The sequence below is a fragment of the Phoenix dactylifera genome, chromosome 4 (genome assembly GCF_051530095.1).
Source record: "Phoenix dactylifera cultivar Ajwa chromosome 4, Ajwa_hap1_PhDact_Kaust_v1.1, whole genome shotgun sequence".
NCBI lineage: Eukaryota > Viridiplantae > Streptophyta > Magnoliopsida > Arecales > Arecaceae > Phoenix > Phoenix dactylifera.
In genome coordinates, this window is record NC_143193.1 from 38,589,444 (window position 1) to 38,614,609 (window position 25,166).

A 25,166-nucleotide genomic window follows, 5' to 3' on the forward strand; every position below is an offset into this window, starting at 1 on the left:
AATATTATCAAAAAATAAAAAAGCGGGCAAAAAATAAAAGGGGTGCAACAAGAGGACTTCCCGGGGGTCACCCATCCTAGTACTAATCTCGCCCAAGCACGCTTAACTGCGGAGTTCTGATGGGATCCGGTGCATTAGTGCTGGTATGATCGCACCCATGACATGCCCATCGAAACTCCCTTTTATGACAAAGCAGCAGACCTCGACGGCCCGAGACATTCGCGCCGCCGGGGCCGTTCTGGCGTAGGATTCAACGCGCTGGTCCCGCTATGCGGCACGGCACCGCCAGTCTCCGGACTCAGTTTATTTTCGGAGGAAAAAAATTATCCGAAGAGGAAAAGCCAAAAGCCAAAAAATTAAAAATAAATATTATCAAAAAATAAAAAAGCGGGCAAAAAATAAAAGGGGTGCAACACGAGGACTTCCCAGGGGGTCACCCATCCGAGTACTACTCTCGCCCAAGCACGCTTAACTGCGGAGTTCTGATGGGATCCGGTGCATTAGTGCTGGTATGATCGCACCCATGACATGCCCTTCGAAACTCCCTTTTATGACAAAGCAGCAGACCTCGACGGCCCGAAACATTCGCGCCGCCGAGGCCGTTCTGGCGTAGGATTCAACACGCTGGTCCCGCTATGCGGCATGGCACCGCGAGTCTCCGGACTCAGTTTATTTTCGGGAAAAAAAATTATCCGAAGAGAAAAAGCCAAAAGCCGAAAAATTAAAAATAAATATTATCAAAAAATAAAAAAGCGGCCAAAAAATAAAAGGGGTGCAACACGAGGACTTCCCAGGGGGTCACCCATCCTAGTACTACTCTCGCCCAAACACGCTTAACTGCGGAGTTCTGATGGGATCCGGTGCATTAGTGCTGGTATGATCGCACCCATGACTCGCCCATCGAAACTCCCTTTTATGACAAAGCAGCAGACCTCGACGGCCCGAGACATTCGCGCCGCCGGGGCCGTTCTGGCGTAGGATTCAACGCGCTGGTCCCGCTATGCGGCATGGCACTGCCAGTCTCCGGACTCAGTTTATTTTTGGGGGAAAAAAATTATCCGAAGAGGAAAAGCCAAAAGCCGAAAAATTAAAAATAAATATTAAAAATAAAAAAGCGGGCAAAAAATAAAAGGGGTGCAACACGAGGACTTCCCAGGGGGTCACCCATCCTAGTACTACTCTCGCCCAAGCACGCATAACTGCGGAGTTCTGATGGGATCCGGTGCATTAGTGCTGGTATGATCGCACCCATGACATGCCCATCGAAACTCCCTTTTATGACAAAGCAGCAGACCTCGACGGCCCGAGACATTCGCGCCGCCGGGGCCGTTCTGGCGTAGGATTCAACGCGCAGGTCCCGCTATGCGGCATAGCACCGCCAGTCTCCGGACTCAGTTTATTTTCGGGGGAAAAAAATTATCCGAAGAGAAAAAGCCAAAAGCCGAAAAATTAAAAATAAATATTATCAAAAAATAAAAAAAGGGCAAAAAATATAAGGGGTGCAACACGAGGACTTCCCAGGGGGTCACCCATCCTAGTACTACTCTCGCCCAAGCCCGCTTAACTGCGGAGTTCTGATGGGATCCGGTGCATTAGTGCTGGTATGATCGCACCCATGACATGCCCGTCGAAACTCCCTTTTATGACAAAGCAGCAGACCTCGACGGCCCGAGACATTCGCGCCGCCGGGGCCGTTCTGGCGTAGGATTCAACGCGCTGGTCCCGCTATGCGGCATGGCACCGCCAGTCTCCGGACTCAGTTTATTTTCAGGGGAAAAAAATTATCCGAAGAGGAAAAGCCAAAAGCCGAAAAATTAAAAATAAATATTATGAAAAAATAATAAAGCGGGCAAAAAATAAAAGGGGTGCAACACGAGGACTTCCCAGGGGGTCACCCATCCTAGTACTACTCTCGCCCAAGCCCGCTTAACTGCGGAGTTCTGATGGGATCCGGTGCATTAGTGCTAGTATGATCGCACCCATGACATGCCCTTCGAAACTCCCTTTTATGACAAAGCAGCAGACCTCGACGGCCCGAGACATTCGCGCCGCCGGGGCCGTTCTGGCGTAGGATTCAACGCGCTGCTCCCGCTATGCGGCATGGCACCGCCAGTCTCCGGACTCAGTTTATTTTCGGGGGAAAAAAATTATCCGAAGAGAAAAAGCCAAAAGCTGAAAAATTGAAAATAAATATTATCAAAAAATAAAAAAGCGGGCAAAAAATAAAAGAGGTGCAACACGAGGACTTCCCGGGGGTCACCCATCCTAGTACTAATCTCGCCCAAGCACGCTTAACTGCGGAGTTCTGATGGGATCCGGTGCATTAGTGCTGGTATGATCGCACCCATGACATGCCCATCGAAACTCCCTTTTATGACAAAGCAGCAGACCTCGACGGCCCGAGACATTCGCGCCGCCGGGGCCGTTCTGGCGTAGGATTCAACGCGCTGGTCCCGCTATGCGGCATGGCACCGCCAGTCTCCGGACTCAGTTTATTTTCGGGGAAAAAAATTATCCGAAGAGAAAAAGCCAAAAGCCGAAAAATTAAAAATAAATATTATCAAAAAATAAAAAAGCGGGCAAAAAATAAAAGGGGTGCAACACGAGGACTTCCCAGGGGGCCACCCATCCTAGTACTACTCTCGCCCAAGCACGCTAAACTGCCGAGTTCTGATGGGATCCGGTGCATTAGTGCTGGTATGATCGCACCCATGACTTGCCCATCGAAACTCCCTTTTATGACAAAGCAGCAGACCTCGACGGCCCGAGACATTCGCGCCGCCGGGGCCGTTCTGGCGTAGGATTCAACGCGCTGGTCCAGCTATGCGGCATAGCACCGCCAGTCTCCGGACTCAGTTTATTTTCGGGGGAAAAAAATTATCCGAAGAGGAAAAGCCAAAAGCCAAAAAATTAAAAATAAATATTATCAAAAAATAAAAAAAGGGCAAAAAATATAAGGGGTGCAACACGAGGACTTCCCAGGGGGTCACCCATCCTAGTACTACTCTCGCCCAAGCCCGCTTAACTGCGGAGTTCTGATGGGATCCGGTGCATTAGTGCTGGTATGATCGCACCCATGACATGCCCGTCGAAACTCCCTTTTATGACAAAGCAGCAGACCTCGACGGCCCGAGACATTCGCGCCGCCGGGGCCGTTCTGGCGTAGGATTCAACGCGCTGGTCCCGCTATGCGGCATGGCACCGCCAGTCTCCGGACTCAGTTTATTTTCAGGGGAAAAAAATTATCCGAAGAGGAAAAGCCAAAAGCCGAAAAATTAAAAATAAATATTATGAAAAAATAATAAAGCGGGCAAAAAATAAAAGGGGTGCAACACGAGGACTTCCCAGGGGGTCACCCATCCTAGTACTACTCTCGCCCAAGCCCGCTTAACTGCGGAGTTCTGATGGGATCCGGTGCATTAGTGCTAGTATGATCGCACCCATGACATGCCCTTCGAAACTCCCTTTTATGACAAAGCAGCAGACCTCGACGGCCCGAGACATTCGCGCCGCCGGGGCCGTTCTGGCGTAGGATTCAACGCGCTGCTCCCGCTATGCGGCATGGCACCGCCAGTCTCCGGACTCAGTTTATTTTCGGGGGAAAAAAATTATCCGAAGAGAAAAAGCCAAAAGCTGAAAAATTGAAAATAAATATTATCAAAAAATAAAAAAGCGGGCAAAAAATAAAAGAGGTGCAACACGAGGACTTCCCGGGGGTCACCCATCCTAGTACTAATCTCGCCCAAGCACGCTTAACTGCGGAGTTCTGATGGGATCCGGTGCATTAGTGCTGGTATGATCGCACCCATGACATGCCCATCGAAACTCCCTTTTATGACAAAGCAGCAGACCTCGACGGCCCGAGACATTCGCGCCGCCGGGGCCGTTCTGGCGTAGGATTCAACGCGCTGGTCCCGCTATGCGGCATGGCACCGCCAGTCTCCGGACTCAGTTTATTTTCGGGGAAAAAAAATTATCCGAAGAGAAAAAGCCAAAAGCCGAAAAATTAAAAATAAATATTATCAAAAAATAAAAAAGCGGGCAAAAAATAAAAGGGGTGCAACACGAGGACTTCCCAGGGGGCCACCCATCCTAGTACTACTCTCGCCCAAGCACGCTAAACTGCGGAGTTCTGATGGGATCCGGTGCATTAGTGCTGGTATGATCGCACCCATGACTTGCCCATCGAAACTCCCTTTTATGACAAAGCAGCAGACCTCGACGGCCCGAGACATTCGCGCCGCCGGGGCCGTTCTGGCGTAGGATTCAACGCGCTGGTCCCGTTATGCGGCATGGCACCACCAGTCTCCGGACTCAGTTTATTTTTGGGGGAAAAAAATTATCCGAAGAGGAAAAGCCAAAAGCCGAAAAATTAAAAATAAATATCATGAAAAAATAAAAAAGCGGGCAAAAAATAAAAGGGGTGCAACACGAGGACATCCCAGGGGTCACCCATCCTAGTACTACTCTCGCTCAAGCCCGCTTAACTGCGGAGTTCTGATGGGATCCGGTGCATTAGTGCTGGTATGATCGCACCCATGACATGCCCTTCGAAACTCCCTTTTATGACAAAGCAGCAGACCTCGACGGCCCGAGACATTCGCGCCGCCGGGGCCGTTCTGGCGTAGGATTCAACGCGCTGCTCCCGCTATGCGGCATGGCACCGCCAGTCTCCGGACTCAGTTTATTTTCGGGAGAAAAAAATTATCCGAAGAGAAAAAGCCAAAAGCCGAAAAATTAAAAATAAATATTATCAAAAAATAAAAAAGCGGGCAAAAAATAAAAGGGGTGCAACACGAGGACTTCCCGGGGGTCACCCATCCTAGTACTAATCTCGCCCAAGCACGCTTAACTGCGGAGTTCTGATGGGATCCGGTGCATTAGTGCTGGTATGATCGCACCCATGACATGCCCATCGAAACTCCCTTTTATGACAAAGCAGCAGACCTCGACGGCCCGAGACATTCGCGCCGCCGGGGCCGTTCTGGCGTAGGATTCAACGCGCTGGTCCCGCTATGCGGCATGGCACCGCCAGTCTCCGGACTCAGTTTATTTTCGGGGGAAAAAAATTATCCGAAGAAAAAAAGCCAAAAGCCGAAAAATTAAAAATAAATATTATCAAAAAATAAAAAAGCGGGCAAAAAATAAAAGGGGTGCAACACGAGGACTTCCCAGGGGGCCACCCATCCTAGTACTACTCTCGCCCAAGCACGCTTAACTGCGGAGTTCTGATGGGATCCGGTGCATTAGTGCTAGTATGATCGCACCCATGACATGCCCTTCGAAACTCCCTTTTATGACAAAGCAGCAGACCTCGATGGCCCGAGACATTCGCGCCGCCGGGGACGTTCTGGCGTAGGATTCAACACGCTGGTCCCGCTATGCGGCATGGCACCGCGAGTCCCCGGACTCAGTTTATTTTCGGGGGAAAAAATTATCCGAAGAGAAAAAGCCAAAAGCCGAAAAATTAAAAATAAATATTATCAAAAAATAAAAAAGCGGGCAAAAAATAAAAAGGGTGCAACACGAGGACTTCCCAGGGGGCCACCCATCCTAGTACTACTCTCGCCCAAGCACGCTTAACTGCGGAGTTCTGATGGGATCCGGAGCATTAGTGCTGGTATGATCGCACCCATGACATGCCCATCGAAACTCCCTTTTATGACAAAGCAGCAGACCTCGACGGCCCGAGACATTCGCGCCGCCGGGGCCGTTCTGGCGAAGGATTCAACGCGCTGGTCCCGCTATGCGGCATGGCACCGCCAGTCTCCGGACTCAGTTTATTTTCGGGGGAAAAAAATATCCGAAGAGGAAAAGCCAAAAGCCGAAAAATTAAAAATAAATATTATCAAAAAATAAAAAAGCGGGCAAAAAATAAAAGGGGTGCAACAAGAGGACTTCCCGGGGGTCACCCATCCTAGTACTAATCTTGCCCAAGCACGCTTAACTGCGGAGTTCTGATGGGATCCGGTGCATTAGTGCTGGTATGATCGCACCCATGACATGCCCATCGAAACTCCCTTTTATGACAAAGCAGCAGACCTCGACGGCCCGAGACATTCGCGCCGCCGGGGCCGTTCTGGCGTAGGATTCAACGCGCTGGTCCCGCTATGCGGCACGGCACCGCCAGTCTCCGGACTCAGTTTATTTTCGGAGGAAAAAAATTATCCGAAGAGGAAAAGCCAAAAGCCAAAAAATTAAAAATAAATATTATCAAAAAATAAAAAAGCGGGCAAAAAATAAAAGGGGTGCAACACGAGGACTTCCCAGGGGGTCACCCATCCGAGTACTACTCTCGCCCAAGCACGCTTAACTGCGGAGTTCTGATGGGATCCGGTGCATTAGTGCTGGTATGATCGCACCCATGACATGCCCTTCGAAGCTCCCTTTTATGACAAAGCAGCAGACCTCGACGGCCCGAAACATTCGCGCCGCCGAGGCCGTTCTGGCGTAGGATTCAACACGCTGGTCCCGCTATGCGGCATGGCACCGCGAGTCTCCGGACTCAGTTTATTTTCGGGGGAAAAAAATTATCCGAAGAGGAAAAGCCAAAAGCCAAAAAATTAAAAATAAATATTATCAAAAAATAAAAAAAGGGCAAAAAATATAAGGGGTGCAACACGAGGACTTCCCAGGGGGTCACCCATCCTAGTACTACTCTCGCCCAAGCCCGCTTAACTGCGGAGTTCTGATGGGATCCGGTGCATTAGTGCTGGTATGATCGCACCCATGACATGCCCGTCGAAACTCCCTTTTATGACAAAGCAGCAGACCTCGACGGCCCGAGACATTCGCGCCGCCGGAGCCGTTCTGGCGTAGGATTCAACGCGCTGGTCCCGCTATGCGGCATGGCACCGCCAGTCTCCGGACTCAGTTTATTTTCAGGGGAAAAAAATTATCCGAAGAGGAAAAGCCAAAAGCCGAAAAATTAAAAATAAATATTAAAAATAAAAAAGCGGGCAAAAAATAAAAGGGGTGCAACACGAGGACTTCCCGGGGGTCACCCATCCTAGTACTAATCTTGCCCAAGCACGCTTAACTGCGGAGTTCTGATGGGATCCGGTGCATTAGTGCTGGTATGATCGCACCCATGACATGCCCATCGAAACTCCCTTTTATGACAAAGCAGCAGACCTCGACGGCCCGAGACATTCGCGCCGCCGGGGCCGTTCTGGCGTAGGATTCAACGCGCTGGTCCCGCTATGCGGCACGGCACCGCCAGTCTCCGGACTCAGTTTATTTTCGGGGGAAAAAATTATCCGAAGAGAAAAAGCCAAAAGCCGAAAAATTAAAAATAAATATTATCAAAAAATAAAAAAGCGGGCAAAAAATAAAAAGGGTGCAACACGAGGACTTCCCAGGGGGCCACCCATCCTAGTACTACTCTCGCCCAAGCACGCTTAACTGCGGAGTTCTGATGGGATCCGGAGCATTAGTGCTGGTATGATCGCACCCATGACATGCCCATCGAAACTCCCTTTTATGACAAAGCAGCAGACCTCGACGGCCCGAGACATTCGCGCCGCCGGGGCCGTTCTGGCGAAGGATTCAACGCGCTGGTCCCGCTATGCGGCATGGCACCGCCAGTCTCCGGACTCAGTTTATTTTCGGGGGAAAAAAATATCCGAAGAGGAAAAGCCAAAAGCCGAAAAATTAAAAATAAATATTATCAAAAAATAAAAAAGCGGGCAAAAAATAAAAGGGGTGCAACAAGAGGACTTCCCGGGGGTCACCCATCCTAGTACTAATCTTGCCCAAGCACGCTTAACTGCGGAGTTCTGATGGGATCCGGTGCATTAGTGCTGGTATGATCGCACCCATGACATGCCCATCGAAACTCCCTTTTATGACAAAGCAGCAGACCTCGACGGCCCGAGACATTCGCGCCGCCGGGGCCGTTCTGGCGTAGGATTCAACGCGCTGGTCCCGCTATGCGGCACGGCACCGCCAGTCTCCGGACTCAGTTTATTTTTGGAGGAAAAAAATTATCCGAAGAGGAAAAGCCAAAAGCCAAAAAATTAAAAATAAATATTATCAAAAAATAAAAAAGCGGGCAAAAAATAAAAGGGGTGCAACACGAGGACTTCCCAGGGGGTCACCCATCCGAGTACTACTCTCGCCCAAGCACGCTTAACTGCGGAGTTCTGATGGGATCCGGTGCATTAGTGCTGGTATGATCGCACCCATGACATGCCCTTCGAAACTCCCTTTTATGACAAAGCAGCAGACCTCGACGGCCCGAAACATTCGCGCCGCCGAGGCCGTTCTGGCGTAGGATTCAACACGCTGGTCCCGCTATGCGGCATGGCACCGCGAGTCTCCGGACTCAGTTTATTTTCGGGAAAAAAAATTATCCGAAGAGAAAAAGCCAAAAGCCGAAAAATTAAAAATAAATATTATCAAAAAATAAAAAAGCGGGCAAAAAATAAAAGGGGTGCAACACGAGGACTTCCCAGGGGGTCACCCATCCTAGTACTACTCTCGCCCAAGCACGCTTAACTGCGGAGTTCTGATGGGATCCGGTGCATTAGTGCTGGTATGATCGCACCCATGACTCGCCCATCGAAACTCCCTTTTATGACAAAGCAGCAGACCTCGACGGCCCGAGACATTCGCGCCGCCGGGGCCGTTCTGGCGTAGGATTCAACGCGCTGGTCCCGCTATGCGGCATGGCACCGCCAGTCTCCGGACTCAGTTTATTTTTGGGGGAAAAAAATTATCCGAAGAGGAAAAGCCAAAAGCCGAAAAATTAAAAATAAATATTAAAAATAAAAAAGCGGGCAAAAAATAAAAGGGGTGCAACACGAGGACTTCCCAGGGGGTCACCCATCCTAGTACTACTCTCGCCCAAGCACGCATAACTGCGGAGTTCTGATGGGATCCGGTGCATTAGTGCTGGTATGATCGCACCCATGACATGCCCATCGAAACTCCCTTTTATGACAAAGCAGCAGACCTCGACGGCCCGAGACATTCGCGCCGCCGGGGCCGTTCTGGCGTAGGATTCAACACGCTGGTCCCGCTATGCGGCATAGCACCGCCAGTCTCCGGACTCAGTTTATTTTCGGGAGAAAAAAATTATCCGAAGAGGAAAAGCCAAAAGCCGAAAAATTAAAAATAAATATTATCAAAAAATAAAAAAGCGGGCAAAAAATAAAAGGGGTGCAACACGAGGACTTCCCAGGGGGTCACCCATCCTAGTACTACTCTCGCCCAAGCACGCTTAACTACGGAGTTCTGATGGGATCCGGTGCCTTAGTGCTGGTATGATCGCACCCATGACATGCCCATCGAAACTCCGTTTTATGACAAAGCAGCAGACCTCGAAGGCCCGAGACATTCGCGCCGCCGGGGCCGTTCTGGCATAGGATTCAACGCGCTGGTCCCGCTATGCGGCATGGCACCGCCAGTCTCCGGACTCAGTTTATTTTCGGGGGAAAAAAATTATCCGAAGAGAAAAAGCCAAAAGCCGAAAAATTAAAAATAAATATTATCAAAAAATAAAAAAGCGGGCAAAAAATAAGAGGGGTGCAACACGAGGACTTCCCAGGGGGCCACCCATCCTAGTACTACTCTCGCCCAAGCACGCTTAACTACGGAGTTCTGATGGGATCCGGTGCATTAGTGCTGGTATGATCGCACCCATGACTTGCCCATCGAAACTCCGTTTTATGACAAAGCAGCAGACCTCGAAGGCCCGAGACATTCGCGCCGCCGGGGCCGTTCTGGCGTAGGATTCAACGCGCTGGTCCCGCTATGCGGCATGGCACCGCCAGTCTCCGGACTCAGTTTATTTTCGGGGGAAAAAAATTATCCGAAGAGAAAAAGCCAAAAGCCGAAAAATTAAAAATAAATATTATCAAAAAATAAAAAAGCGGGCAAAAAATAAGAGGGGTGCAACACGAGGACTTCCCAGGGGGCCACCCATCCTAGTACTACTCTCGCCCAAGCACGCTTAACTGTGGAGTTCTGATGGGATCCGGTGCATTAGTGCTGGTATGATCGCACCCATGACTTGCCCATCGAAACTCCCTTTTATGACAAAGCAGCAGACCTCGACGGCCCGAGACATTCGCGCCGCCGGGGCCGTTCTGGCGTAGGATTCAACGCGCTGGTCCCGTTATGCGGCATGGCACCGCCAGTCTCCGGACTCAGTTTATTTTCGGGGGAAAAAAATTATCCGAAGAGAAAAAGCCAAAAGCCGAAAAATTAAAAATAAATATTATCAAAAAATAAAAAAGCGGGCAAAAAATAAAAGGGGTGCAACACGAGGACTTCCCGGGGGTCACCCATCCTAGTACTAATCTCGCCCAAGCACGCTTAACTGCGGAGTTCTGATGGGATCCGGTGCATTAGTGCTGGTATGATCGCACCCATGACATGCCCATCGAAACTCCCTTTTATGACAAAGCAGCAGACCTCGACGGCCCGAGACATTCGCGCCGCCGGGGCCGTTCTGGCGTAGGATTCAACGCGCTGGTCCCGCTATGCGGCATGGCACCGCCAGTCTCCGGACTCAGTTTATTTTCGGGGGAAAAAAATTATCCGAAGAGGAAAAGCCAAAAGCCGAAAAATTAAAAATAAATATTATCAAAAAATAAAAAAGCGGGCAAAAAATAAAAGGGGTGCAACAAGAGGACTTCCCGGGGGTCACCCATCCTAGTACTAATCTTGCCCAAGCACGCTTAACTGCGGAGTTCTGATGGGATCCGGTGCATTAGTGCTGGTATGATCGCACCCATGACATGCCCATCGAAACTCCCTTTTATGACAAAGCAGCAGACCTCGACGGTCCGAGACATTCGCGCCGCCGGGGCCGTTCTGGCGTAGGATTCAACGCGCTGGTCCCGCTATGCGGCATGGCACCGCCAGTCTCCGGACTCAGTTTATTTTCGGAGGAAAAAAATTATCCGAAGAGGAAAAGCCAAAAGCCAAAAAATTAAAAATAAATATTATCAAAAAATAAAAAAGCGGGCAAAAAATAAAAGGGGTGCAACACGAGGACTTCCCAGGGGGTCACCCATCCTAGTACTACTCTCGCCCAAGCACGCTTAACTGCGGAGTTCTGATGGGATCCGGTGCATTAGTGCTGGTATGATCGCACCCATGACATGCCCTTCGAAACTCCCTTTTATGACAAAGCAGCAGACCTCGATGGCCCGAAACATTCGCGCCGCCGAGGCCGTTCTGGCGTAGGATTCAACACGCTGGTCCCGCTATGCGGCATGGCACCGCGAGTCTCCGGACTCAGTTTATTTTCGGAAAAAAAAATTATCCGAAGAGAAAAAGCCAAAAGCCGAAAAATTAAAAATAAATATTATCAAAAAATAAAAAAGCGGGCAAAAAATAAAAGGGGTGCAACACGAGGACTTCCCAGGGGGTCACCCATCCTAGTACTACTCTCGCCCAAACACGCTTAACTGCGGAGTTCTGATGGGATCCGGTGCATTAGTGCTGGTATGATCGCACCCATGACTCGCCCATCGAAACTCCCTTTTATGACAAAGCAGCAGACCTCGACGGCCCGAGCCATTCGCGCCGCCGGGGCCGTTCTGGCGTAGGATTCAACGCGCTGGTCCCGCTATGCGGCATGGCACCGCCAGTCTCCGGACTCAGTTTATTTTCGGGGGAAAAAAATTATCCGAAGAGGAAAAGCCAAAAGTCGAAAAATTAAAAATAAATATTAAAAATAAAAAAGCGGGCAAAAAATAAAAGAGGTGCAACACGAGGACTTCCCAGGGGGTCACCCATCCTAGTACTACTCTCGCCCAAGCACGCTTAACTGCGGAGTTCTGATGGGATCCGGTGCATTAGTGCTGGTATGATCGCACCCATGACATGCCCATCGAAACTCCCTTTTATGACAAAGCAGCAGACCTCGACGGCCCGAGACATTCGCGCCGCCGGGGCCGTTCTGGCGTAGGATTCAACGCGCTGGTCCCGCTATGCGGCATAGCACCGCCAGTCTCCGGACTCAGTTTATTTTCGGGGGAAAAAAATTATCCGAAGAGGAAAAGCCAAAAGCCGAAAAATTAAAAATAAATATTATCAAAAAATAAAAAAGCGGGCAAAAAATAAAAGGGGTGCAACACGAGGACTTCCCAGGGGGTCACCCATCCTAGTACTACTCTCGCCCAAGCACGCTTAACTACGGAGTTCTGATGGGATCCGGTGCCTTAGTGCTGGTATGATCGCACCCATGACATGCCCATCGAAACTTCCTTTTATGACAAAGCAGCAGACCTCGACGGCCCGAGACATTCGCGCCGCCGGGGCCGTTCTGGCGTAGGATTCAACGCGCTGGTCCCGCTATGCGGCATGGCACCGCCAGTCTCCGGACTCAGTTTATTTTCGGGGGAAAAAATTATCCGAAGAGAAAAAGCCAAAAGCCGAAAAATTAAAAATAAATATTATCAAAAAATAAAAAAGCGGGCAAAAAATAAAAGGGGTGCAACACGAGGACTTCCCAGGGGGCCACCCATCCTAGTACTACTCTCGCCCAAGCACGCTTAACTGTGGAGTTCTGATGGGATCCGGTGCATTAGTGCTGGTATGATCGCACCCATGACTTGCCCATCGAAACTCCCTTTTATGACAAAGTAGCAGGCCTCGACGGCCCGAGACATTCGCGCCGCCGGGGCCGTTCTGGCGTAGGATTCAACGCGCTGGTCCCGCTATGCGGCATGGCACCGCCAGTCTCCGGACTCAGTTTATTTTCAGGGGAAAAAAATTATCCGAAGAGGAAAAGCCAAAAGCCGAAAAATTAAAAATAAATATTATGAAAAAATAATAAAGCGGGCAAAAAATAAAAGGGGTGCAACACGAGGACTTCCCAGGGGGTCACCCATCCTAGTACTACTCTCGCCCAAGCCCGCTTAACTGCGGAGTTCTGATGGGATCCGGTGCATTAGTGCTGGTATGATCGCACCCATGACATGCCCTTCGAAACTCCCTTTTATGACAAAGCAGCAGACCTCGACGGCCCGAGACATTCGCGCCGCCGGGGCCGTTCTGGCGTAGGATTCAACGCGCTGCTCCCGCTATGCGGCATGGCACCGCCAGTCTCCGGACTCAGTTTATTTTCGGGGAAAAAAAATTATCCGAAGAGAAAAAGCCAAAAGCTGAAAAATTAAAAATAAATATTATCAAAAAATAAAAAAGCGGGCAAAAAATAAAAGGGGTGCAACACGAGGACTTCCCAGGGGGTCACCCATCCTAGTACTACTCTCGCCCAAGCCCGCTTAACTGCGGAGTTCTGATGGGATCCGGTGCATTAGTGCTGGTATGATCGCACCCATGACATGCCCTTCGAAACTCCCTTTTATGACAAAGCAGCAGACCTCGACGGCCCGAGACATTCGCGCCGCCGGGGCCGTTCTGGCGTAGGATTCAACGCGCTGCTCCCGCTATGCGGCATGGCACCGCCAGTCTCCGGACTCAGTTTATTTTCGGGGAAAAAAAATTATCCGAAGAGAAAAAGCCAAAAGCTGAAAAATTAAAAATAAATATTATCAAAAAATAAAAAAGCGGGCAAAAAATAAAAGAGGTGCAACACGAGGACTTCCCGGGGGTCACCCATCCTAGTACTAATCTCGCCCAAGCACGCTTAACTGCGGAGTTCTGATGGGATCCGGTGCATTAGTGCTGGTATGATCGCACCCATGACATGCCCATCGAAACTCCCTTTTATGACAAAGCAGCAGACCTCGACGGCCCGAGACATTCGCGCCGCCGGGGCCGTTCTGGCGCAGGATTCAACGCGCTGGTCCCGCTATGCGGCATGGCACCGCCAGTCTCCGGACTCAGTTTATTTTCGGGGGAAAAAAATTATCCGAAGAGGAAAAGCCAAAAGTCGAAAAATTAAAAATAAATATTAAAAATAAAAAAGCGGGCAAAAAATAAAAGGGGTGCAACACGAGGACTTCCCAGGGGGTCACCCATCCTAGTACTAATCTCGCCCAAGCACGCTTAACTGCGGAGTTCTGATGGGATCCGGTGCATTAGTGCTGGTATGATCGCACCCATGACATGCCCATCGAAACTCCCTTTTATGACAAAGCAGCAGACCTCGACGGCCCGAGACATTCGCGCCGTCGGGGCCGTTCTGGCGTAGGATTCAACGCGCTGCTCCCGCTATGCGGCATGGCACCGCCAGTCTCCGGACTCAGTTTATTTTCGGGGGAAAAAAATTATCCGAAGAGAAAAAGCCAAAAGCTGAAAAATTAAAAATAAATATTATCAAAAAATAAAAAAGCGGGCAAAAAATAAAAGAGGTGCAACACGAGGACTTCCCGGGGGTCACCCATCCTAGTACTAATCTCGCCCAAGCACGCTTAACTGCGGAGTTCTGATGGGATCCGGTGCATTAGTGCTGGTATGATCGCACCCATGACATGCCCATCGAAACTCCCTTTTATGACAAAGCAGCAGACCTCGACGGCCCGAGACATTCGCGCCGCCGGGGCCGTTCTGGCGTAGGATTCAACGCGCTGGTCCCGCTATGCGGCATGGCACCGCCAGTCTCCGGACTCAGTTTATTTTCCGGGGAAAAAAATTATCCGAAGAGAAAAAGCCAAAAGCCAAAAAATTAAAAATAAATATTATCAAAAAATAAAAAAGCGGGCAAAAAATAAAAGGGGTGCAACACGAGGACTTCCCAGGGGGCCACCCATCCTAGTACTACTCTCGCCCAAGCACGCTAAACTGCGGAGTTCTGATGGGATCCGGTGCATTAGTGCTGGTATGATCGCACCCATGACTTGCCCTTCGAAACTCCCTTTTATGACAAAGCAGCAGACCTCGACGGCCCGAGACATTCGCGCCGTCGGGGCCGTTCTGGCGTAGGATTCAACGCGCTGCTCCCGTTATGCGGCATGGCACCGCCAGTCTCCGGACTCAGTTTATTTTCGGGAGAAAAAAATTATCCGAAGAGAAAAAGCCAAAAGCCGAAAAATTAAAAATAAATATTATGAAAAAATAAAAAAGCGGGCAAAAAATAAAAGGGGTGCAACACGAGGACTTCCCAGGGGGTCACCCATCCTAGTACTACTCTCGCTCAAGCCCGCTTAACTGCGGAGTTCTGATGGGATCCGGTGCATTAGTGCTGGTATGATCGCACCCATGACATGCCCTTCGAAACTCCCTTTTATGACAAAGCAGCAGACCTCGACGGCCCGAGACATTCGCGCCGCCGGGGCCGTTCTGGCGTAGGATTCAACGCGCTGCTCCCGCTATGCGGCATGGCACCGCCAGTCTCCGGACTCAGTTTATTTTCGGGGGAAAAAAATTATCCGAAGAGAAAAAGCCAAAAGCCGAAAAATTAAAAATAAATATTATCAAAAAATAAAAAAGCGGGCAAAAAATAAAAGGGGTGCAACACGAGGACTTCTCGGGGGTCACCCATCCTAGTACTAATCTCGCCCAAGCACGCTTAACTGCGGAGTTCTGATGGGATCCGGTGCATTAGTGCTGGTATGATCGCACCCATGACATGCCCATCGAAACTCCCTTTTATGACAAAGCAGCAGACCTCGACGGCCCGAGACATTCGCGCCGCCGGGGCCGTTCTGGCGTAGGATTCAACGCGCTGGTCCCGCTATGCGGCATGGCACCGCCAGTCTCCGGACTCAGTTTATTTTCGGGGGAAAAAAATTATCCGAAGAAAAAAAGCCAAAAGCCGAAAAATTAAAAATAAATATTATCAAAAAATAAAAAAGCGGGCAAAAAATAAAAGGGGTGCAACACGAGGACTTCCCAGGGGGCCACCCATCCTAGTACTACTCTCGCCCAAGCACGCTTAACTGCGGAGTTCTGATGGGATCCGGTGCATTAGTGCTAGTATGATCGCACCCATGGCATGCCCTTCGAAACTCCCTTTTATGACAAAGCAGCAGACCTCGATGGCCCGTGACATTCGCGCCGCCGGGGACGTTCTGGCGTAGGATTCAACACGCTGGTCCCGCTATGCGGCATGGCACCGCGAGTCCCCGGACTCAGTTTATTTTCGGGGGAAAAAATTATCCGAAGAGAAAAAGCCAAAAGCCGAAAAATAAAAAATAAATATTATCAAAAAATAAAAAAGCGGGCAAAAAATAAAAAGGGTGCAACACGAGGACTTCCCAGGGGGTCACCCATCCTAGTACTACTCTCGCCCAAGCACGCTTAACTGCGGAGTTCTGATGGGATCCGGTGCATTAGTGCTGGTATGATCGCACCCATGACATGCCCATCGAAACTCCCTTTTATGACAAAGCAGCAGACCTCGACGGCCCGAGACATTCGCGCCGCCGGGGCCGTTCTGGCGAAGGATTCAACGCGCTGGTCCCGCTATGCGGCATGGCACCGCCAGTCTCCGGACTCAGTTTATTTTCGGGGGAAAAAATTATCCGAAGAGGAAAAGCCAAAAGCCGAAAAATTAAAAATAAATATTATCAAAAAATAAAAAAACGGGCAAAAAATATAAGGGGTGCAACACGAGGACTTCCCAGGGGGTCACCCATCCTAGTACTACTCTCGCCCAAGCCCGCTTAACTGCGGAGTTCTGATGGGATCCGATGCATTAGTGCTGGTATGATCGCACCCATGACATGCCCTTCGAAACTCCCTTTTATGACAAAGTAACAGACCTCGACGGCCCGAGACATTCGCGCCGCCGGGGCCGTTCTGGCGTAGGATTCAACGCGCTGGTCCCGCTATGCGGCATGGCACCGCCAGTCTCCGGACTCAGTTTATTTTCGGGGGAAAAAAATTATCCGAAGAGGAAAAACCAAAAGCCGAAAAATTAAAAATAAATATTATCAAAAAATAAAAAAGCGGGCAAAAAATAAAAGGGGTGCAACACGAGGACTTCCCGGGGGTCACCCATCCTAGTACTAATCTCGCCCAAGCACGCTTAACTGCGGAGTTCTGATGGGATCCGGTGCATTAGTGCTGGTATGATCGCACCCATGACATGCCCATCGAAACTCCCTTTTATGACAAAGCAGCAGACCTCGACGACCCGAGACATTCGCGCCGCCGGGGCCGTTCTGGCGAAGGATTCAACGCGCTGGTCCCGCTATGCGGCATGGCACCGCCAGTCTCCGGACTCAGTTTATTTTCGGGGGAAAAAATTATCCGAAGAGGAAAAGCCAAAAGCCGAAAAATTAAAAATAAATATTATCAAAAAATAAAAAAACGGGCAAAAAATATAAGGGGTGCAACACGAGGACTTCCCAGGGGGTCACCCATCCTAGTACTACTCTCGCCCAAGCCCGCTTAACTGCGGAGTTCTGATGGGATCCGATGCATTAGTGCTGGTATGATCGCACCCATGACATGCCCTTCGAAACTCCCTTTTATGACAAAGTAACAGACCTCGACGGCCCGAGACATTCGCGCCGCCGGGGCCGTTCTGGCGTAGGATTCAACGCGCTGGTCCCGCTATGCGGCATGGCACCGCCAGTCTCCGGACTCAGTTTATTTTCGGGGGAAAAAAATTATCCGAAGAGGAAAAACCAAAAGCCGAAAAATTAAAAATAAATATTATCAAAAAATAAAAAAGCGGGCAAAAAATAAAAGGGGTGCAACACGAGGACTTCCCGGGGGTCACCCATCCTAGTACTAATCTCGCCCAAGCACGCTTAACTGCGGAGTTCTGATGGGATCCGGTGCATTAGTGCTGGTATGATCGCACCCATGACATGCCCATCGAAACTCCCTTTTATGACAAAGCAGCAGACCTCGACGACCCGAGACATTCGCGCCGCCGGGGCCGTTCTGGCGTAGGATTCAACGCGCTGGTCCCGCTATGCGGCATGGCACCGCCAGTCTCCGGACTCAGTTTATTTTCGGGGGAAAAAAATTATCCGAAGAGGAAAAGCCAAAAGTCGAAAAATTAAAAATAAATATTAAAAATAAAAAAGCGGGCAAAAAATAAAAGGGGTGCAACACGAGGACTTCCCAGGGGGTCACCCATCCTAGTACTACTCTCGCCCAAGCACGCTTAACTGCGGAGTTCTGATGGGATCCGGTGCATTAGTGCTGGTATGATCGCACCCATGACATGCCCATCGAAACTCCCTTTTATGACAAAGCAGCAGACCTCGACGGCCCGAGACATTCGCGCCGCCGGGGCCGTTCTGGCGTAGGATTCAACGCGCTGGTCCCGCTATGCGGCATAGCACCGCCAGTCTCCGGACTCAGTTTATTTTCGGGGGAAAAAAATTATCCGAAGAGGAAAAGCCAAAAGCCGAAAAATTAAAAATAAATATTATCAAAAAATAAAAAAGCGGGCAAAAAATAAAAGGGGTGCAACACGAGGACTTCCCAGGGGTTCACCCATCCTAGTACTACTCTCGCCCAAGCACGCTTAACTACGGAGTTCTGATGGGATCCGGTGCCTTAGTGCTGGTATGATCGCACCCATGACATGCCCATCGAAACTTCCTTTTATGACAAAACAGCAGACCTCGACGGCCCGAGACATTCGCGCCGCCGGGGCCGTTCTGGCGTAGGATTCAACGCGCTGGTCCCGCTATGCGGCATGGCACCGCCAGTCTCCGGACTCAGTTTATTTTCGGGGGAAAAAATTATCCGAAGAGAAAAAGCCAAAAGCCGAAAAATTAAAAATAAATATTATCAAAAAATAAAAAAGCGGGCAAAAAATAAAAGGGGTGCAACACGAGGACTTCCCAGGGGGCCACCCATCCTAGTACTACTCTCGCCCAAGCACGCTTAACTGTGGAGTTCTGATGGGATCCGGTGCATTAGTGCTGGTATGATCGCACCCATGACTTGCCCATCGAAACTCCCTTTTATGACAAAGTAGCAGGCCTCGACGGCCCGAGACATTCGCGCCGCCGGGGCCGTTCTGGCGTAGGATTCAACGCGCTGGTCCCGCTATGCGGCATGGCACCGCCAGTCTCCGGACTCAGTTTATTTTCAGGGGAAAAAAATTATCCGAAGAGGAAAAGCCAAAAGCCGAAAAATTAAAAATAAATATTATGAAAAAATAATAAAGCGGGCAAAAAATAAAAGGGGTGCAACACGAGGACTTCCCAGGGGGTCACCCATCCTAGTACTACTCTCGCCCAAGCCCGCTTAACTGCGGAGTTCTGATGGGATCCGGTGCATTAGTGCTGGTATGATCGCACCCATGACATGCCCTCCGAAACTCCCTTTTATGACAAAGCAGCAGACCTCGACGGCCCGAGACATTCGCGCCGTCGGGGCCGTTCTGGCGTAGGATTCAACGCGCTGGTCCCGCTATGCGGCATGGCACCGCCAGTCTCCGGACTCAGTTTATTTTCGGGGGAAAAAAATTATCCGAAGAGAAAAAGCCAAAAGCTGAAAAATTAAAAATAAATATTATCAAAAAATAAAAAAGCGGGCAAAAAATAAAAGAGGTGCAACACGAGGACTTCCCGGGGGTCACCCATCCTAGTACTAATCTCGCCCAAGCACGCTTAACTGCGGAGTTCTGATGGGATCCGGTGCATTAGTGCTGGTATGATCGCACCCATGACATGCCCATCGAAACTCCCTTTTATGACAAAGCAGCAGACCTCGACGGCCCGAGACATTCGCGCCGCCGGGGCCGTTCTGGCGTAGGATTCAACGCGCTGGTCCCGCTATGCGGCATGGCACCGCCAGTCTCCGGACTCAGTTTATTTTCCGGGGAAAAAAATTATCCGAAGAGAAAAAGCCAAAAGCCAAAAAATTAAAAATAAATATTATCAAAAAATAAAAAAGCGGGCAAAAAATAAAAGGGGTGCAACACGAGGACTTCCCAGGGGGCCACCCATCCTAGTACTACTCTCGCCCAAGCACGCTAAACTGCGGAGTTCTGATGGAATCCGGTGCATTAGTGCTGGTATGATCGCACCCATGACTTGCCCATCGAAACTCCCTTTTATGACAAAGCAGCAGACCTCGACGGCCCGAGACATTCGCGCCGCCGGGGCTGTTCTGGCGTAGGATTCAACGCGCTGCTCCCGCTATGCGGCATGGCACCGCCAGTCTCCGGACTCAGTTTATTTTCGGGGGAAAAAAATTATCCGAAGAGAAAAAGCCAAAAGCCGAAAAATTAAAAATAAATATTATCAAAAAATAAAAAAGCGGGCAAAAAATAAAAGGGGTGCAACACGAGGACTTCTCGGGGGTCACCCATCCTAGTACTAATCTCGCCCAAGCACGCTTAACTGCGGAGTTCTGATGGGATCCGGTGCATTAGTGCTGGTATGATCGCACCCATGACATGCCCATCGAAACTCCCTTTTATGACAAAGCAGCAGACCTCGACGGCCCGAGACATTCGCGCCGCCGGGGCCGTTCTGGCGTAGGATTCAACGCGCTGGTCCCGCTATGCGGCATGGCACCGCCAGTCTCCGGACTCAGTTTATTTTCGGGGGAAAAAAATTATCCGAAGAAAAAAAGCCAAAAGCCGAAAAATTAAAAATAAATATTATCAAAAAATAAAAAAGCGGGCAAAAAATAAAAGGGGTGCAACACGAGGACTTCCCAGGGGGCCACCCATCCTAGTACTACTCTCGCCCAAGCACGCTTAACTGCGGAGTTCTGATGGGATCCGGTGCATTAGTGCTAGTATGATCGCACCCATGGCATGCCCTTCGAAACTCCCTTTTATGACAAAGCAGCAGACCTCGATGGCCCGAGACATTCGCGCCGCCGGGGACGTTCTGGCGTAGGATTCAACACGCTGGTCCCGCTATGCGGCATGGCACCGCGAGTCCCCGGACTCAGTTTATTTTCGGGGGAAAAAATTATCCGAAGAGAAAAAGCCAAAAGCCGAAAAATAAAAAATAAATATTATCAAAAAATAAAAAAGCGGGCAAAAAATAAAAAGGGTGCAACACGAGGACTTCCCAGGGGGTCACCCATCCTAGTACTACTCTCGCCCAAGCACGCTTAACTGCGGAGTTCTGATGGGATCCGGTGCATTAGTGCTGGTATGATCGCACCCATGACATGCCCATCGAAACTCCCTTTTATGACAAAGCAGCAGACCTCGACGGCCCGAGACATTCGCGCCGCCGGGGCCGTTCTGGCGAAGGATTCAACGCGCTGGTCCCGCTATGCGGCATGGCACCGCCAGTCTCCGGACTCAGTTTATTTTCGGGGGAAAAAATTATCCGAAGAGAAAAAGCCAAAAGCCGAAAAATTAAAAATAAATATTATCAAAAAATAAAAAAACGGGCAAAAAATATAAGGGGTGCAACACGAGGACTTCCCAGGGGGTCACCCATCCTAGTACTACTCTCGCCCAAGCCCGCTTAACTGCGGAGTTCTGATGGGATCCGATGCATTAGTGCTGGTATGATCGCACCCATGACATGCCCTTCGAAACTCCCTTTTATGACAAAGTAACAGACCTCGACGGCCCGAGACATTCGCGCCGCCGGGGCCGTTCTGGCGTAGGATTCAACGCGCTGGTCCCGCTATGCGGCATGGCACCGCCAGTCTCCGGACTCAGTTTATTTTCGGGGGAAAAAAATTATCCGAAGAGGAAAAACCAAAAGCCGAAAAATTAAAAATAAATATTATCAAAAAATAAAAAAGCGGGCAAAAAATAAAAGGGGTGCAACACGAGGACTTCCCGGGGGTCACCCATCCTAGTACTAATCTCGCCCAAGCACGCTTAACTGCGGAGTTCTGATGGGATCCGGTGCATTAGTGCTGGTATGATCGCACCCATGACATGCCCATCGAAACTCCCTTTTATGACAAAGCAGCAGACCTCGACGACCCGAGACATTCGCGCCGCCGGGGCCGTTCTGGCGTAGGATTCAACGCGCTGGTCCCGCTATGCGGCATGGCACCGCCAGTCTCCGGACTCAGTTTATTTTCGGGGGAAAAAAATTATCCGAAGAGAAAAAGCCAAAAGCCAAAAATTAAAAATAAATATTATCAAAAAATAAAAAAGCGGGCAAAAAATAAAAGGGGTGCAACACGAGGACTTCCCAGGGGGTCACCCATCCTAGTACTACTCTCGCCCAAGCACGCTTAACTGCGGAGTTCTGATGGGATCCGGTGCATTAGTGCTGGTATGATCGCACCCATGACATGCTCTTCGAAACTCCCTTTTATGACAAAGCAGCAGACCTCGATGGCCCGAAACATTCGCGCCGCCGAGGCCGTTCTGGCGTAGGATTCAACACGCTGGTCCCGCTATGCGGCATGGCACCGCGAGTCTCCGGACTCAGTTTATTTTCGGGAAAAAAAATTATCCGAAGAGAAAAAGCCAAAAGCCGAAAAATTAAAAATAAATATTATCAAAAAATAAAAAAGCGGGCAAAAAATAAAAGGGGTGCAACACGAGGACTTCCCAGGGGGTCACCCATCCTAGTACTACTCTCGCCCAAACACGCTTGACTGCGGAGTTCTGATGGGATCCGGTGCATTAGTGCTGGTATGATCGCACCCATGACTTGCCCATCGAAACTCCCTTTTATGACAAAGCAGCAGACCTCGACGGCCCGAGACATTCGCGCCGCCGGGGCCGTTCTGGCGTAGGATTCAACGCGCTGGTCCCGCTATGCGGCATGGCACCGCCAGTCTCCGGACTCAGTTTATTTTCGGGGGAAAAAAATTATCCGAAGAGGAAAAGCCAAAAGCCGAAAAATTAAAAATAAATATTATCAAAAAATAAAAAAGCGGGCAAAAAATAAAAGGGGTGCAACACGAGGACTTCCCAGGGGGTCACCCATCCTAGTACTACTCTCGCCCAAGCACGCTTAACTGCGGAGTTCTGATGGGATCCGGTGCATTAGTGCTGGTATGATCGCACCCATGACATGCCCATCGAAACTCCCTTTTATGACAAAGCAGCAGACCTCGACGGCCCGAGACATTCGCGCCGCCGGGGCCGTTCTGGCATAGGATTCAACGCGCTGGTCCCGCTATGCGGCATGGCACCGCCAGTCTCCGGACTCAGTTTATTTTCGGGGGAAAAAAATTATCCGAAGAGAAAAAGCCAAAAGCCAAAAATTAAAAATAAATATTATCAAAAAATAAAAAAGCGGGCAAAAAATAAAAGGGGTGCAACACGAGGACTTCCCAGGGGGTCACCCATCGTAGTACTACTCTCGCCCAAGCACGCTTAACTGCGGAGTTCTGATGGGATCCGGTGCCTTAGTGCTGGTATGATCGCACCCATGACATGCCCATCGAAACTCCCTTTTATGACAAAGCAGCAGACCTCGACGGCCCGAAACATTCGCGCCGCCGGGGCCGTTCTGGCATAGGATTCAACGCGCTGGTCCCGCTATGCGGCATGGCACCGCCAGTCTCCGGACTCAGTTTATTTTCGGGGGAAAAAAATTATCCGAAGAGAAAAAGCCAAAAGCCAAAAATTAAAAATAAATATTATCAAAAAATAAAAAAGCGGGCAAAAAATAAAAGGGGTGCAACACGAGGACTTCCCAGGGGGCCACCCATCCTAGTACTACTCTCGCCCAAGCACGCTTAACTGCGGAGTTCTGATGGGATCCGGTGCATTAGTGCTAGTATGATCGCACCCATGGCATGCCCTTCGAAACTCCCTTTTATGACAAAGCAGCAGACCTCGATGGCCCGAGACATTCGCGCCGCCGGGGACGTTCTGGCGTAGGATTCGACACGCTGGTCCCGCTATGCGGCATGGCACCGCGAGTCCCCGGACTCAGTTTATTTTCGGAGGAAAAAATTATCCGAAGAGAAAAAGCCAAAAGCCGAAAAATTAAAAATAAATATTATCAAAAAATAAAAAAGTGGGCAAAAAATAAAAGGGGTGCAACACGAGGACTTCCCAGGGGGTCACCCATCCTAGTACTACTCTCGCCCAAGCACGCTTAACTGCGGAGTTCTGATGGGATCCGGTGCATTAGTGCTGGTATGATCGCACCCATGACATGCCCATCAAAACTCCCTTTTATGACAAAGCAGCAGACCTCGACGGCCCGAGACATTCGCGCCGCCGGGGCCGTTCTGGCGTAGGATTCAACGCGCTGGTCCCGCTATGCGGCCTGGCACCGCCAGTCTCCGGACTTAGTTTATTTTTGGGGGAAAAAAATTATCCGAAGAGGAAAAGCCAAAAGCCGAAAAATTAAAAATAAATATTTTCAAAAAATAAAAAAAGGGGCAAAAAATATAAGGGGTGCAACACAAGGACTTCCCAGGGGGTCACCCATCCTAGTACTACTCTCGCCCAAGCCCGCTTAACTGCGGAGTTCTGATGGGATCCGGTGCATTAGTGCTGGTATGATCGCACCCATGACATGCCCTTCGAAACTCCCTTTTATGACAAAGCAACAGACCTCGACGGCCCGAGACATTCGCGCCGCCGGGGCCGTTCTGGCGTAGGATTCAACGCGCTGGTCCCGCTATGCGGCATGGCACCGCCAGTCTCCGGACTCAGTTTATTTTCGGGGGAAAAAAATTATCCGAAGAGGAAAAACCAAAAGCCGAAAAATTAAAAATAAATATTATCAAAAAATAAAAAAGCGGGCAAAAAATAAAAGGGGTGCAACAAGAGGACTTCCCGGGGGTCACCCATCCTAGTACTAATCTTGCCCAAGCACGCTTAACTGCGGAGTTCTGATGGGATCCGGTGCATTAGTGCTGGTATGATCGCACCCATGACATGCCCATCGAAACTTCCTTTTATGACAAAGCAGCAGACCTCGACGGCCCGAGACATTCGCGCCGCCGGGGCCGTTCTGGCGTAGGATTCAACGCGCTGGTCCCGCTATGCGGCATGGCACCGCCAGTCTCCGGACTCAGTTTATTTTCGGAGGAAAAAAATTATCCGAAGAGGAAAAGCCAAAAGCCAAAAAATTAAAAATAAATATTATCAAAAAATAAAAAAGCGGGCAAAAAATAAAAGGGGTGCAACACGAGGACTTCCCAGGGGGTCACCCATCCTAGTACTACTCTCGCCCAAGCACGCTTAACTGCGGAGTTCTGATGGGATCCGGTGCATTAGTGCTGGTATGATCGCACCCATGACATGCCCTTCGAAACTCCCTTTTATGACAAAGCAGCAGACCTCGATGGCCCGAAACATTCGCGCCGCCGAGGCCGTTCTGGCGTAGGATTCAACACGCTGGTCCCGCTATGCGGCATGGCACCGCGAGTCTCCGGACTCAGTTTATTTTCGGAAAAAAAAATTATCCGAAGAGAAAAAGCCA

The 25,166-nt window shown here is 49.9% G+C and overlaps 68 non-coding genes and 1 pseudogene across 68 annotated transcripts; all 69 read right to left on the reverse strand.

Moving 5' to 3' along the window:
• Positions 1 to 39: 39 nt before the first annotated feature.
• On the reverse strand, positions 40 to 157 carry LOC149765955 (5S ribosomal RNA). The gene has a single exon (XR_016408177.1). It is a non-coding gene; the product is annotated as a 5S ribosomal RNA (ribosomal RNA).
• A 247-nt stretch (positions 158 to 404) lies between these two features.
• LOC149765956 (5S ribosomal RNA) lies at positions 405 to 523 on the reverse strand. Its single transcript, XR_016413050.1, has one exon. It is a non-coding gene; the product is annotated as a 5S ribosomal RNA (ribosomal RNA).
• Positions 524 to 769: 246 nt separating this feature from the next.
• LOC149765957 (5S ribosomal RNA) lies at positions 770 to 888 on the reverse strand. The gene has a single exon (XR_016401060.1). It is a non-coding gene; the product is annotated as a 5S ribosomal RNA (ribosomal RNA).
• A 243-nt stretch (positions 889 to 1,131) lies between these two features.
• On the reverse strand, positions 1,132 to 1,250 carry LOC149765958 (5S ribosomal RNA). The gene has a single exon (XR_016404008.1). It is a non-coding gene; the product is annotated as a 5S ribosomal RNA (ribosomal RNA).
• Positions 1,251 to 1,496: 246 nt separating this feature from the next.
• On the reverse strand, positions 1,497 to 1,615 carry LOC149765959 (5S ribosomal RNA). Its single transcript, XR_016402865.1, has one exon. It is a non-coding gene; the product is annotated as a 5S ribosomal RNA (ribosomal RNA).
• Positions 1,616 to 1,862: 247 nt separating this feature from the next.
• On the reverse strand, positions 1,863 to 1,981 carry LOC149765960 (5S ribosomal RNA). Its single transcript, XR_016405178.1, has one exon. It is a non-coding gene; the product is annotated as a 5S ribosomal RNA (ribosomal RNA).
• A 247-nt stretch (positions 1,982 to 2,228) lies between these two features.
• Positions 2,229 to 2,346, reverse strand: LOC149765961 (5S ribosomal RNA). Its single transcript, XR_016406385.1, has one exon. It is a non-coding gene; the product is annotated as a 5S ribosomal RNA (ribosomal RNA).
• Positions 2,347 to 2,592: 246 nt separating this feature from the next.
• LOC149765962 (5S ribosomal RNA) lies at positions 2,593 to 2,711 on the reverse strand. The gene has a single exon (XR_016408705.1). It is a non-coding gene; the product is annotated as a 5S ribosomal RNA (ribosomal RNA).
• Positions 2,712 to 2,957: 246 nt separating this feature from the next.
• On the reverse strand, positions 2,958 to 3,076 carry LOC149765963 (5S ribosomal RNA). The gene has a single exon (XR_016402866.1). It is a non-coding gene; the product is annotated as a 5S ribosomal RNA (ribosomal RNA).
• Positions 3,077 to 3,323: 247 nt separating this feature from the next.
• LOC149765964 (5S ribosomal RNA) lies at positions 3,324 to 3,442 on the reverse strand. Its single transcript, XR_016405179.1, has one exon. It is a non-coding gene; the product is annotated as a 5S ribosomal RNA (ribosomal RNA).
• A 247-nt stretch (positions 3,443 to 3,689) lies between these two features.
• LOC149765965 (5S ribosomal RNA) lies at positions 3,690 to 3,807 on the reverse strand. The gene has a single exon (XR_016406386.1). It is a non-coding gene; the product is annotated as a 5S ribosomal RNA (ribosomal RNA).
• A 247-nt stretch (positions 3,808 to 4,054) lies between these two features.
• On the reverse strand, positions 4,055 to 4,173 carry LOC149765966 (5S ribosomal RNA). Its single transcript, XR_016405819.1, has one exon. It is a non-coding gene; the product is annotated as a 5S ribosomal RNA (ribosomal RNA).
• Positions 4,174 to 4,420: 247 nt separating this feature from the next.
• Positions 4,421 to 4,538, reverse strand: LOC149765967 (5S ribosomal RNA; annotated as a pseudogene).
• A 247-nt stretch (positions 4,539 to 4,785) lies between these two features.
• LOC149765968 (5S ribosomal RNA) lies at positions 4,786 to 4,903 on the reverse strand. Its single transcript, XR_016404982.1, has one exon. It is a non-coding gene; the product is annotated as a 5S ribosomal RNA (ribosomal RNA).
• A 247-nt stretch (positions 4,904 to 5,150) lies between these two features.
• On the reverse strand, positions 5,151 to 5,269 carry LOC149765969 (5S ribosomal RNA). Its single transcript, XR_016403902.1, has one exon. It is a non-coding gene; the product is annotated as a 5S ribosomal RNA (ribosomal RNA).
• A 246-nt stretch (positions 5,270 to 5,515) lies between these two features.
• Positions 5,516 to 5,634, reverse strand: LOC149765970 (5S ribosomal RNA). Its single transcript, XR_016403848.1, has one exon. It is a non-coding gene; the product is annotated as a 5S ribosomal RNA (ribosomal RNA).
• Positions 5,635 to 5,880: 246 nt separating this feature from the next.
• LOC149765971 (5S ribosomal RNA) lies at positions 5,881 to 5,998 on the reverse strand. Its single transcript, XR_016408474.1, has one exon. It is a non-coding gene; the product is annotated as a 5S ribosomal RNA (ribosomal RNA).
• A 247-nt stretch (positions 5,999 to 6,245) lies between these two features.
• Positions 6,246 to 6,364, reverse strand: LOC149765972 (5S ribosomal RNA). The gene has a single exon (XR_016413051.1). It is a non-coding gene; the product is annotated as a 5S ribosomal RNA (ribosomal RNA).
• Positions 6,365 to 6,610: 246 nt separating this feature from the next.
• LOC149765973 (5S ribosomal RNA) lies at positions 6,611 to 6,729 on the reverse strand. Its single transcript, XR_016402867.1, has one exon. It is a non-coding gene; the product is annotated as a 5S ribosomal RNA (ribosomal RNA).
• Positions 6,730 to 6,972: 243 nt separating this feature from the next.
• On the reverse strand, positions 6,973 to 7,090 carry LOC149765974 (5S ribosomal RNA). The gene has a single exon (XR_016407800.1). It is a non-coding gene; the product is annotated as a 5S ribosomal RNA (ribosomal RNA).
• A 246-nt stretch (positions 7,091 to 7,336) lies between these two features.
• LOC149765975 (5S ribosomal RNA) lies at positions 7,337 to 7,455 on the reverse strand. The gene has a single exon (XR_016403850.1). It is a non-coding gene; the product is annotated as a 5S ribosomal RNA (ribosomal RNA).
• A 246-nt stretch (positions 7,456 to 7,701) lies between these two features.
• LOC149765976 (5S ribosomal RNA) lies at positions 7,702 to 7,819 on the reverse strand. Its single transcript, XR_016408475.1, has one exon. It is a non-coding gene; the product is annotated as a 5S ribosomal RNA (ribosomal RNA).
• Positions 7,820 to 8,066: 247 nt separating this feature from the next.
• Positions 8,067 to 8,185, reverse strand: LOC149765977 (5S ribosomal RNA). The gene has a single exon (XR_016413053.1). It is a non-coding gene; the product is annotated as a 5S ribosomal RNA (ribosomal RNA).
• Positions 8,186 to 8,431: 246 nt separating this feature from the next.
• On the reverse strand, positions 8,432 to 8,550 carry LOC149765978 (5S ribosomal RNA). Its single transcript, XR_016411438.1, has one exon. It is a non-coding gene; the product is annotated as a 5S ribosomal RNA (ribosomal RNA).
• A 243-nt stretch (positions 8,551 to 8,793) lies between these two features.
• On the reverse strand, positions 8,794 to 8,912 carry LOC149765979 (5S ribosomal RNA). The gene has a single exon (XR_016404009.1). It is a non-coding gene; the product is annotated as a 5S ribosomal RNA (ribosomal RNA).
• A 247-nt stretch (positions 8,913 to 9,159) lies between these two features.
• On the reverse strand, positions 9,160 to 9,278 carry LOC149765980 (5S ribosomal RNA). Its single transcript, XR_016400710.1, has one exon. It is a non-coding gene; the product is annotated as a 5S ribosomal RNA (ribosomal RNA).
• Positions 9,279 to 9,525: 247 nt separating this feature from the next.
• LOC149765981 (5S ribosomal RNA) lies at positions 9,526 to 9,644 on the reverse strand. Its single transcript, XR_016401360.1, has one exon. It is a non-coding gene; the product is annotated as a 5S ribosomal RNA (ribosomal RNA).
• A 247-nt stretch (positions 9,645 to 9,891) lies between these two features.
• Positions 9,892 to 10,010, reverse strand: LOC149765982 (5S ribosomal RNA). The gene has a single exon (XR_016405153.1). It is a non-coding gene; the product is annotated as a 5S ribosomal RNA (ribosomal RNA).
• A 247-nt stretch (positions 10,011 to 10,257) lies between these two features.
• Positions 10,258 to 10,375, reverse strand: LOC149765983 (5S ribosomal RNA). The gene has a single exon (XR_016404984.1). It is a non-coding gene; the product is annotated as a 5S ribosomal RNA (ribosomal RNA).
• A 247-nt stretch (positions 10,376 to 10,622) lies between these two features.
• Positions 10,623 to 10,740, reverse strand: LOC149765984 (5S ribosomal RNA). Its single transcript, XR_016408476.1, has one exon. It is a non-coding gene; the product is annotated as a 5S ribosomal RNA (ribosomal RNA).
• A 247-nt stretch (positions 10,741 to 10,987) lies between these two features.
• On the reverse strand, positions 10,988 to 11,106 carry LOC149765985 (5S ribosomal RNA). The gene has a single exon (XR_016411439.1). It is a non-coding gene; the product is annotated as a 5S ribosomal RNA (ribosomal RNA).
• Positions 11,107 to 11,352: 246 nt separating this feature from the next.
• On the reverse strand, positions 11,353 to 11,471 carry LOC149765986 (5S ribosomal RNA). Its single transcript, XR_016401061.1, has one exon. It is a non-coding gene; the product is annotated as a 5S ribosomal RNA (ribosomal RNA).
• A 243-nt stretch (positions 11,472 to 11,714) lies between these two features.
• Positions 11,715 to 11,833, reverse strand: LOC149765987 (5S ribosomal RNA). The gene has a single exon (XR_016400851.1). It is a non-coding gene; the product is annotated as a 5S ribosomal RNA (ribosomal RNA).
• Positions 11,834 to 12,080: 247 nt separating this feature from the next.
• Positions 12,081 to 12,199, reverse strand: LOC149765988 (5S ribosomal RNA). Its single transcript, XR_016400711.1, has one exon. It is a non-coding gene; the product is annotated as a 5S ribosomal RNA (ribosomal RNA).
• Positions 12,200 to 12,445: 246 nt separating this feature from the next.
• Positions 12,446 to 12,564, reverse strand: LOC149765989 (5S ribosomal RNA). Its single transcript, XR_016405154.1, has one exon. It is a non-coding gene; the product is annotated as a 5S ribosomal RNA (ribosomal RNA).
• A 247-nt stretch (positions 12,565 to 12,811) lies between these two features.
• On the reverse strand, positions 12,812 to 12,930 carry LOC149765990 (5S ribosomal RNA). The gene has a single exon (XR_016402868.1). It is a non-coding gene; the product is annotated as a 5S ribosomal RNA (ribosomal RNA).
• Positions 12,931 to 13,177: 247 nt separating this feature from the next.
• Positions 13,178 to 13,296, reverse strand: LOC149765991 (5S ribosomal RNA). The gene has a single exon (XR_016402869.1). It is a non-coding gene; the product is annotated as a 5S ribosomal RNA (ribosomal RNA).
• Positions 13,297 to 13,543: 247 nt separating this feature from the next.
• Positions 13,544 to 13,661, reverse strand: LOC149765992 (5S ribosomal RNA). Its single transcript, XR_016406388.1, has one exon. It is a non-coding gene; the product is annotated as a 5S ribosomal RNA (ribosomal RNA).
• Positions 13,662 to 13,904: 243 nt separating this feature from the next.
• Positions 13,905 to 14,023, reverse strand: LOC149765993 (5S ribosomal RNA). The gene has a single exon (XR_016412814.1). It is a non-coding gene; the product is annotated as a 5S ribosomal RNA (ribosomal RNA).
• Positions 14,024 to 14,270: 247 nt separating this feature from the next.
• Positions 14,271 to 14,388, reverse strand: LOC149765994 (5S ribosomal RNA). The gene has a single exon (XR_016406389.1). It is a non-coding gene; the product is annotated as a 5S ribosomal RNA (ribosomal RNA).
• A 247-nt stretch (positions 14,389 to 14,635) lies between these two features.
• Positions 14,636 to 14,754, reverse strand: LOC149765995 (5S ribosomal RNA). Its single transcript, XR_016405820.1, has one exon. It is a non-coding gene; the product is annotated as a 5S ribosomal RNA (ribosomal RNA).
• Positions 14,755 to 15,001: 247 nt separating this feature from the next.
• Positions 15,002 to 15,120, reverse strand: LOC149765996 (5S ribosomal RNA). The gene has a single exon (XR_016406835.1). It is a non-coding gene; the product is annotated as a 5S ribosomal RNA (ribosomal RNA).
• Positions 15,121 to 15,367: 247 nt separating this feature from the next.
• Positions 15,368 to 15,485, reverse strand: LOC149765997 (5S ribosomal RNA). Its single transcript, XR_016405789.1, has one exon. It is a non-coding gene; the product is annotated as a 5S ribosomal RNA (ribosomal RNA).
• Positions 15,486 to 15,732: 247 nt separating this feature from the next.
• Positions 15,733 to 15,851, reverse strand: LOC149765998 (5S ribosomal RNA). Its single transcript, XR_016403904.1, has one exon. It is a non-coding gene; the product is annotated as a 5S ribosomal RNA (ribosomal RNA).
• Positions 15,852 to 16,097: 246 nt separating this feature from the next.
• On the reverse strand, positions 16,098 to 16,216 carry LOC149765999 (5S ribosomal RNA). Its single transcript, XR_016412436.1, has one exon. It is a non-coding gene; the product is annotated as a 5S ribosomal RNA (ribosomal RNA).
• Positions 16,217 to 16,462: 246 nt separating this feature from the next.
• LOC149766000 (5S ribosomal RNA) lies at positions 16,463 to 16,581 on the reverse strand. Its single transcript, XR_016405675.1, has one exon. It is a non-coding gene; the product is annotated as a 5S ribosomal RNA (ribosomal RNA).
• Positions 16,582 to 16,828: 247 nt separating this feature from the next.
• LOC149766001 (5S ribosomal RNA) lies at positions 16,829 to 16,946 on the reverse strand. The gene has a single exon (XR_016404985.1). It is a non-coding gene; the product is annotated as a 5S ribosomal RNA (ribosomal RNA).
• Positions 16,947 to 17,192: 246 nt separating this feature from the next.
• Positions 17,193 to 17,311, reverse strand: LOC149766002 (5S ribosomal RNA). Its single transcript, XR_016405676.1, has one exon. It is a non-coding gene; the product is annotated as a 5S ribosomal RNA (ribosomal RNA).
• Positions 17,312 to 17,558: 247 nt separating this feature from the next.
• On the reverse strand, positions 17,559 to 17,676 carry LOC149766003 (5S ribosomal RNA). Its single transcript, XR_016404986.1, has one exon. It is a non-coding gene; the product is annotated as a 5S ribosomal RNA (ribosomal RNA).
• Positions 17,677 to 17,919: 243 nt separating this feature from the next.
• LOC149766004 (5S ribosomal RNA) lies at positions 17,920 to 18,038 on the reverse strand. The gene has a single exon (XR_016411440.1). It is a non-coding gene; the product is annotated as a 5S ribosomal RNA (ribosomal RNA).
• A 247-nt stretch (positions 18,039 to 18,285) lies between these two features.
• Positions 18,286 to 18,404, reverse strand: LOC149766005 (5S ribosomal RNA). The gene has a single exon (XR_016406194.1). It is a non-coding gene; the product is annotated as a 5S ribosomal RNA (ribosomal RNA).
• Positions 18,405 to 18,650: 246 nt separating this feature from the next.
• Positions 18,651 to 18,769, reverse strand: LOC149766006 (5S ribosomal RNA). The gene has a single exon (XR_016405155.1). It is a non-coding gene; the product is annotated as a 5S ribosomal RNA (ribosomal RNA).
• Positions 18,770 to 19,016: 247 nt separating this feature from the next.
• Positions 19,017 to 19,135, reverse strand: LOC149766007 (5S ribosomal RNA). Its single transcript, XR_016402871.1, has one exon. It is a non-coding gene; the product is annotated as a 5S ribosomal RNA (ribosomal RNA).
• A 247-nt stretch (positions 19,136 to 19,382) lies between these two features.
• Positions 19,383 to 19,500, reverse strand: LOC149766008 (5S ribosomal RNA). Its single transcript, XR_016406390.1, has one exon. It is a non-coding gene; the product is annotated as a 5S ribosomal RNA (ribosomal RNA).
• Positions 19,501 to 19,747: 247 nt separating this feature from the next.
• LOC149766009 (5S ribosomal RNA) lies at positions 19,748 to 19,866 on the reverse strand. Its single transcript, XR_016407904.1, has one exon. It is a non-coding gene; the product is annotated as a 5S ribosomal RNA (ribosomal RNA).
• Positions 19,867 to 20,113: 247 nt separating this feature from the next.
• On the reverse strand, positions 20,114 to 20,231 carry LOC149766010 (5S ribosomal RNA). The gene has a single exon (XR_016405790.1). It is a non-coding gene; the product is annotated as a 5S ribosomal RNA (ribosomal RNA).
• A 247-nt stretch (positions 20,232 to 20,478) lies between these two features.
• Positions 20,479 to 20,597, reverse strand: LOC149766011 (5S ribosomal RNA). Its single transcript, XR_016403905.1, has one exon. It is a non-coding gene; the product is annotated as a 5S ribosomal RNA (ribosomal RNA).
• Positions 20,598 to 20,843: 246 nt separating this feature from the next.
• Positions 20,844 to 20,962, reverse strand: LOC149766012 (5S ribosomal RNA). The gene has a single exon (XR_016412437.1). It is a non-coding gene; the product is annotated as a 5S ribosomal RNA (ribosomal RNA).
• Positions 20,963 to 21,208: 246 nt separating this feature from the next.
• Positions 21,209 to 21,327, reverse strand: LOC149766013 (5S ribosomal RNA). Its single transcript, XR_016405677.1, has one exon. It is a non-coding gene; the product is annotated as a 5S ribosomal RNA (ribosomal RNA).
• A 247-nt stretch (positions 21,328 to 21,574) lies between these two features.
• LOC149766014 (5S ribosomal RNA) lies at positions 21,575 to 21,692 on the reverse strand. Its single transcript, XR_016404987.1, has one exon. It is a non-coding gene; the product is annotated as a 5S ribosomal RNA (ribosomal RNA).
• A 246-nt stretch (positions 21,693 to 21,938) lies between these two features.
• Positions 21,939 to 22,057, reverse strand: LOC149766015 (5S ribosomal RNA). The gene has a single exon (XR_016411441.1). It is a non-coding gene; the product is annotated as a 5S ribosomal RNA (ribosomal RNA).
• Positions 22,058 to 22,303: 246 nt separating this feature from the next.
• On the reverse strand, positions 22,304 to 22,422 carry LOC149766016 (5S ribosomal RNA). Its single transcript, XR_016403355.1, has one exon. It is a non-coding gene; the product is annotated as a 5S ribosomal RNA (ribosomal RNA).
• Positions 22,423 to 22,669: 247 nt separating this feature from the next.
• On the reverse strand, positions 22,670 to 22,788 carry LOC149766017 (5S ribosomal RNA). The gene has a single exon (XR_016411442.1). It is a non-coding gene; the product is annotated as a 5S ribosomal RNA (ribosomal RNA).
• Positions 22,789 to 23,034: 246 nt separating this feature from the next.
• Positions 23,035 to 23,153, reverse strand: LOC149766018 (5S ribosomal RNA). Its single transcript, XR_016400850.1, has one exon. It is a non-coding gene; the product is annotated as a 5S ribosomal RNA (ribosomal RNA).
• A 246-nt stretch (positions 23,154 to 23,399) lies between these two features.
• On the reverse strand, positions 23,400 to 23,518 carry LOC149766019 (5S ribosomal RNA). Its single transcript, XR_016403906.1, has one exon. It is a non-coding gene; the product is annotated as a 5S ribosomal RNA (ribosomal RNA).
• A 246-nt stretch (positions 23,519 to 23,764) lies between these two features.
• On the reverse strand, positions 23,765 to 23,883 carry LOC149766020 (5S ribosomal RNA). Its single transcript, XR_016411443.1, has one exon. It is a non-coding gene; the product is annotated as a 5S ribosomal RNA (ribosomal RNA).
• A 247-nt stretch (positions 23,884 to 24,130) lies between these two features.
• On the reverse strand, positions 24,131 to 24,249 carry LOC149766021 (5S ribosomal RNA). Its single transcript, XR_016404594.1, has one exon. It is a non-coding gene; the product is annotated as a 5S ribosomal RNA (ribosomal RNA).
• Positions 24,250 to 24,496: 247 nt separating this feature from the next.
• On the reverse strand, positions 24,497 to 24,614 carry LOC149766022 (5S ribosomal RNA). Its single transcript, XR_016408477.1, has one exon. It is a non-coding gene; the product is annotated as a 5S ribosomal RNA (ribosomal RNA).
• Positions 24,615 to 24,861: 247 nt separating this feature from the next.
• LOC149766023 (5S ribosomal RNA) lies at positions 24,862 to 24,980 on the reverse strand. Its single transcript, XR_016411444.1, has one exon. It is a non-coding gene; the product is annotated as a 5S ribosomal RNA (ribosomal RNA).
• Positions 24,981 to 25,166: the final 186 nt, after the last annotated feature.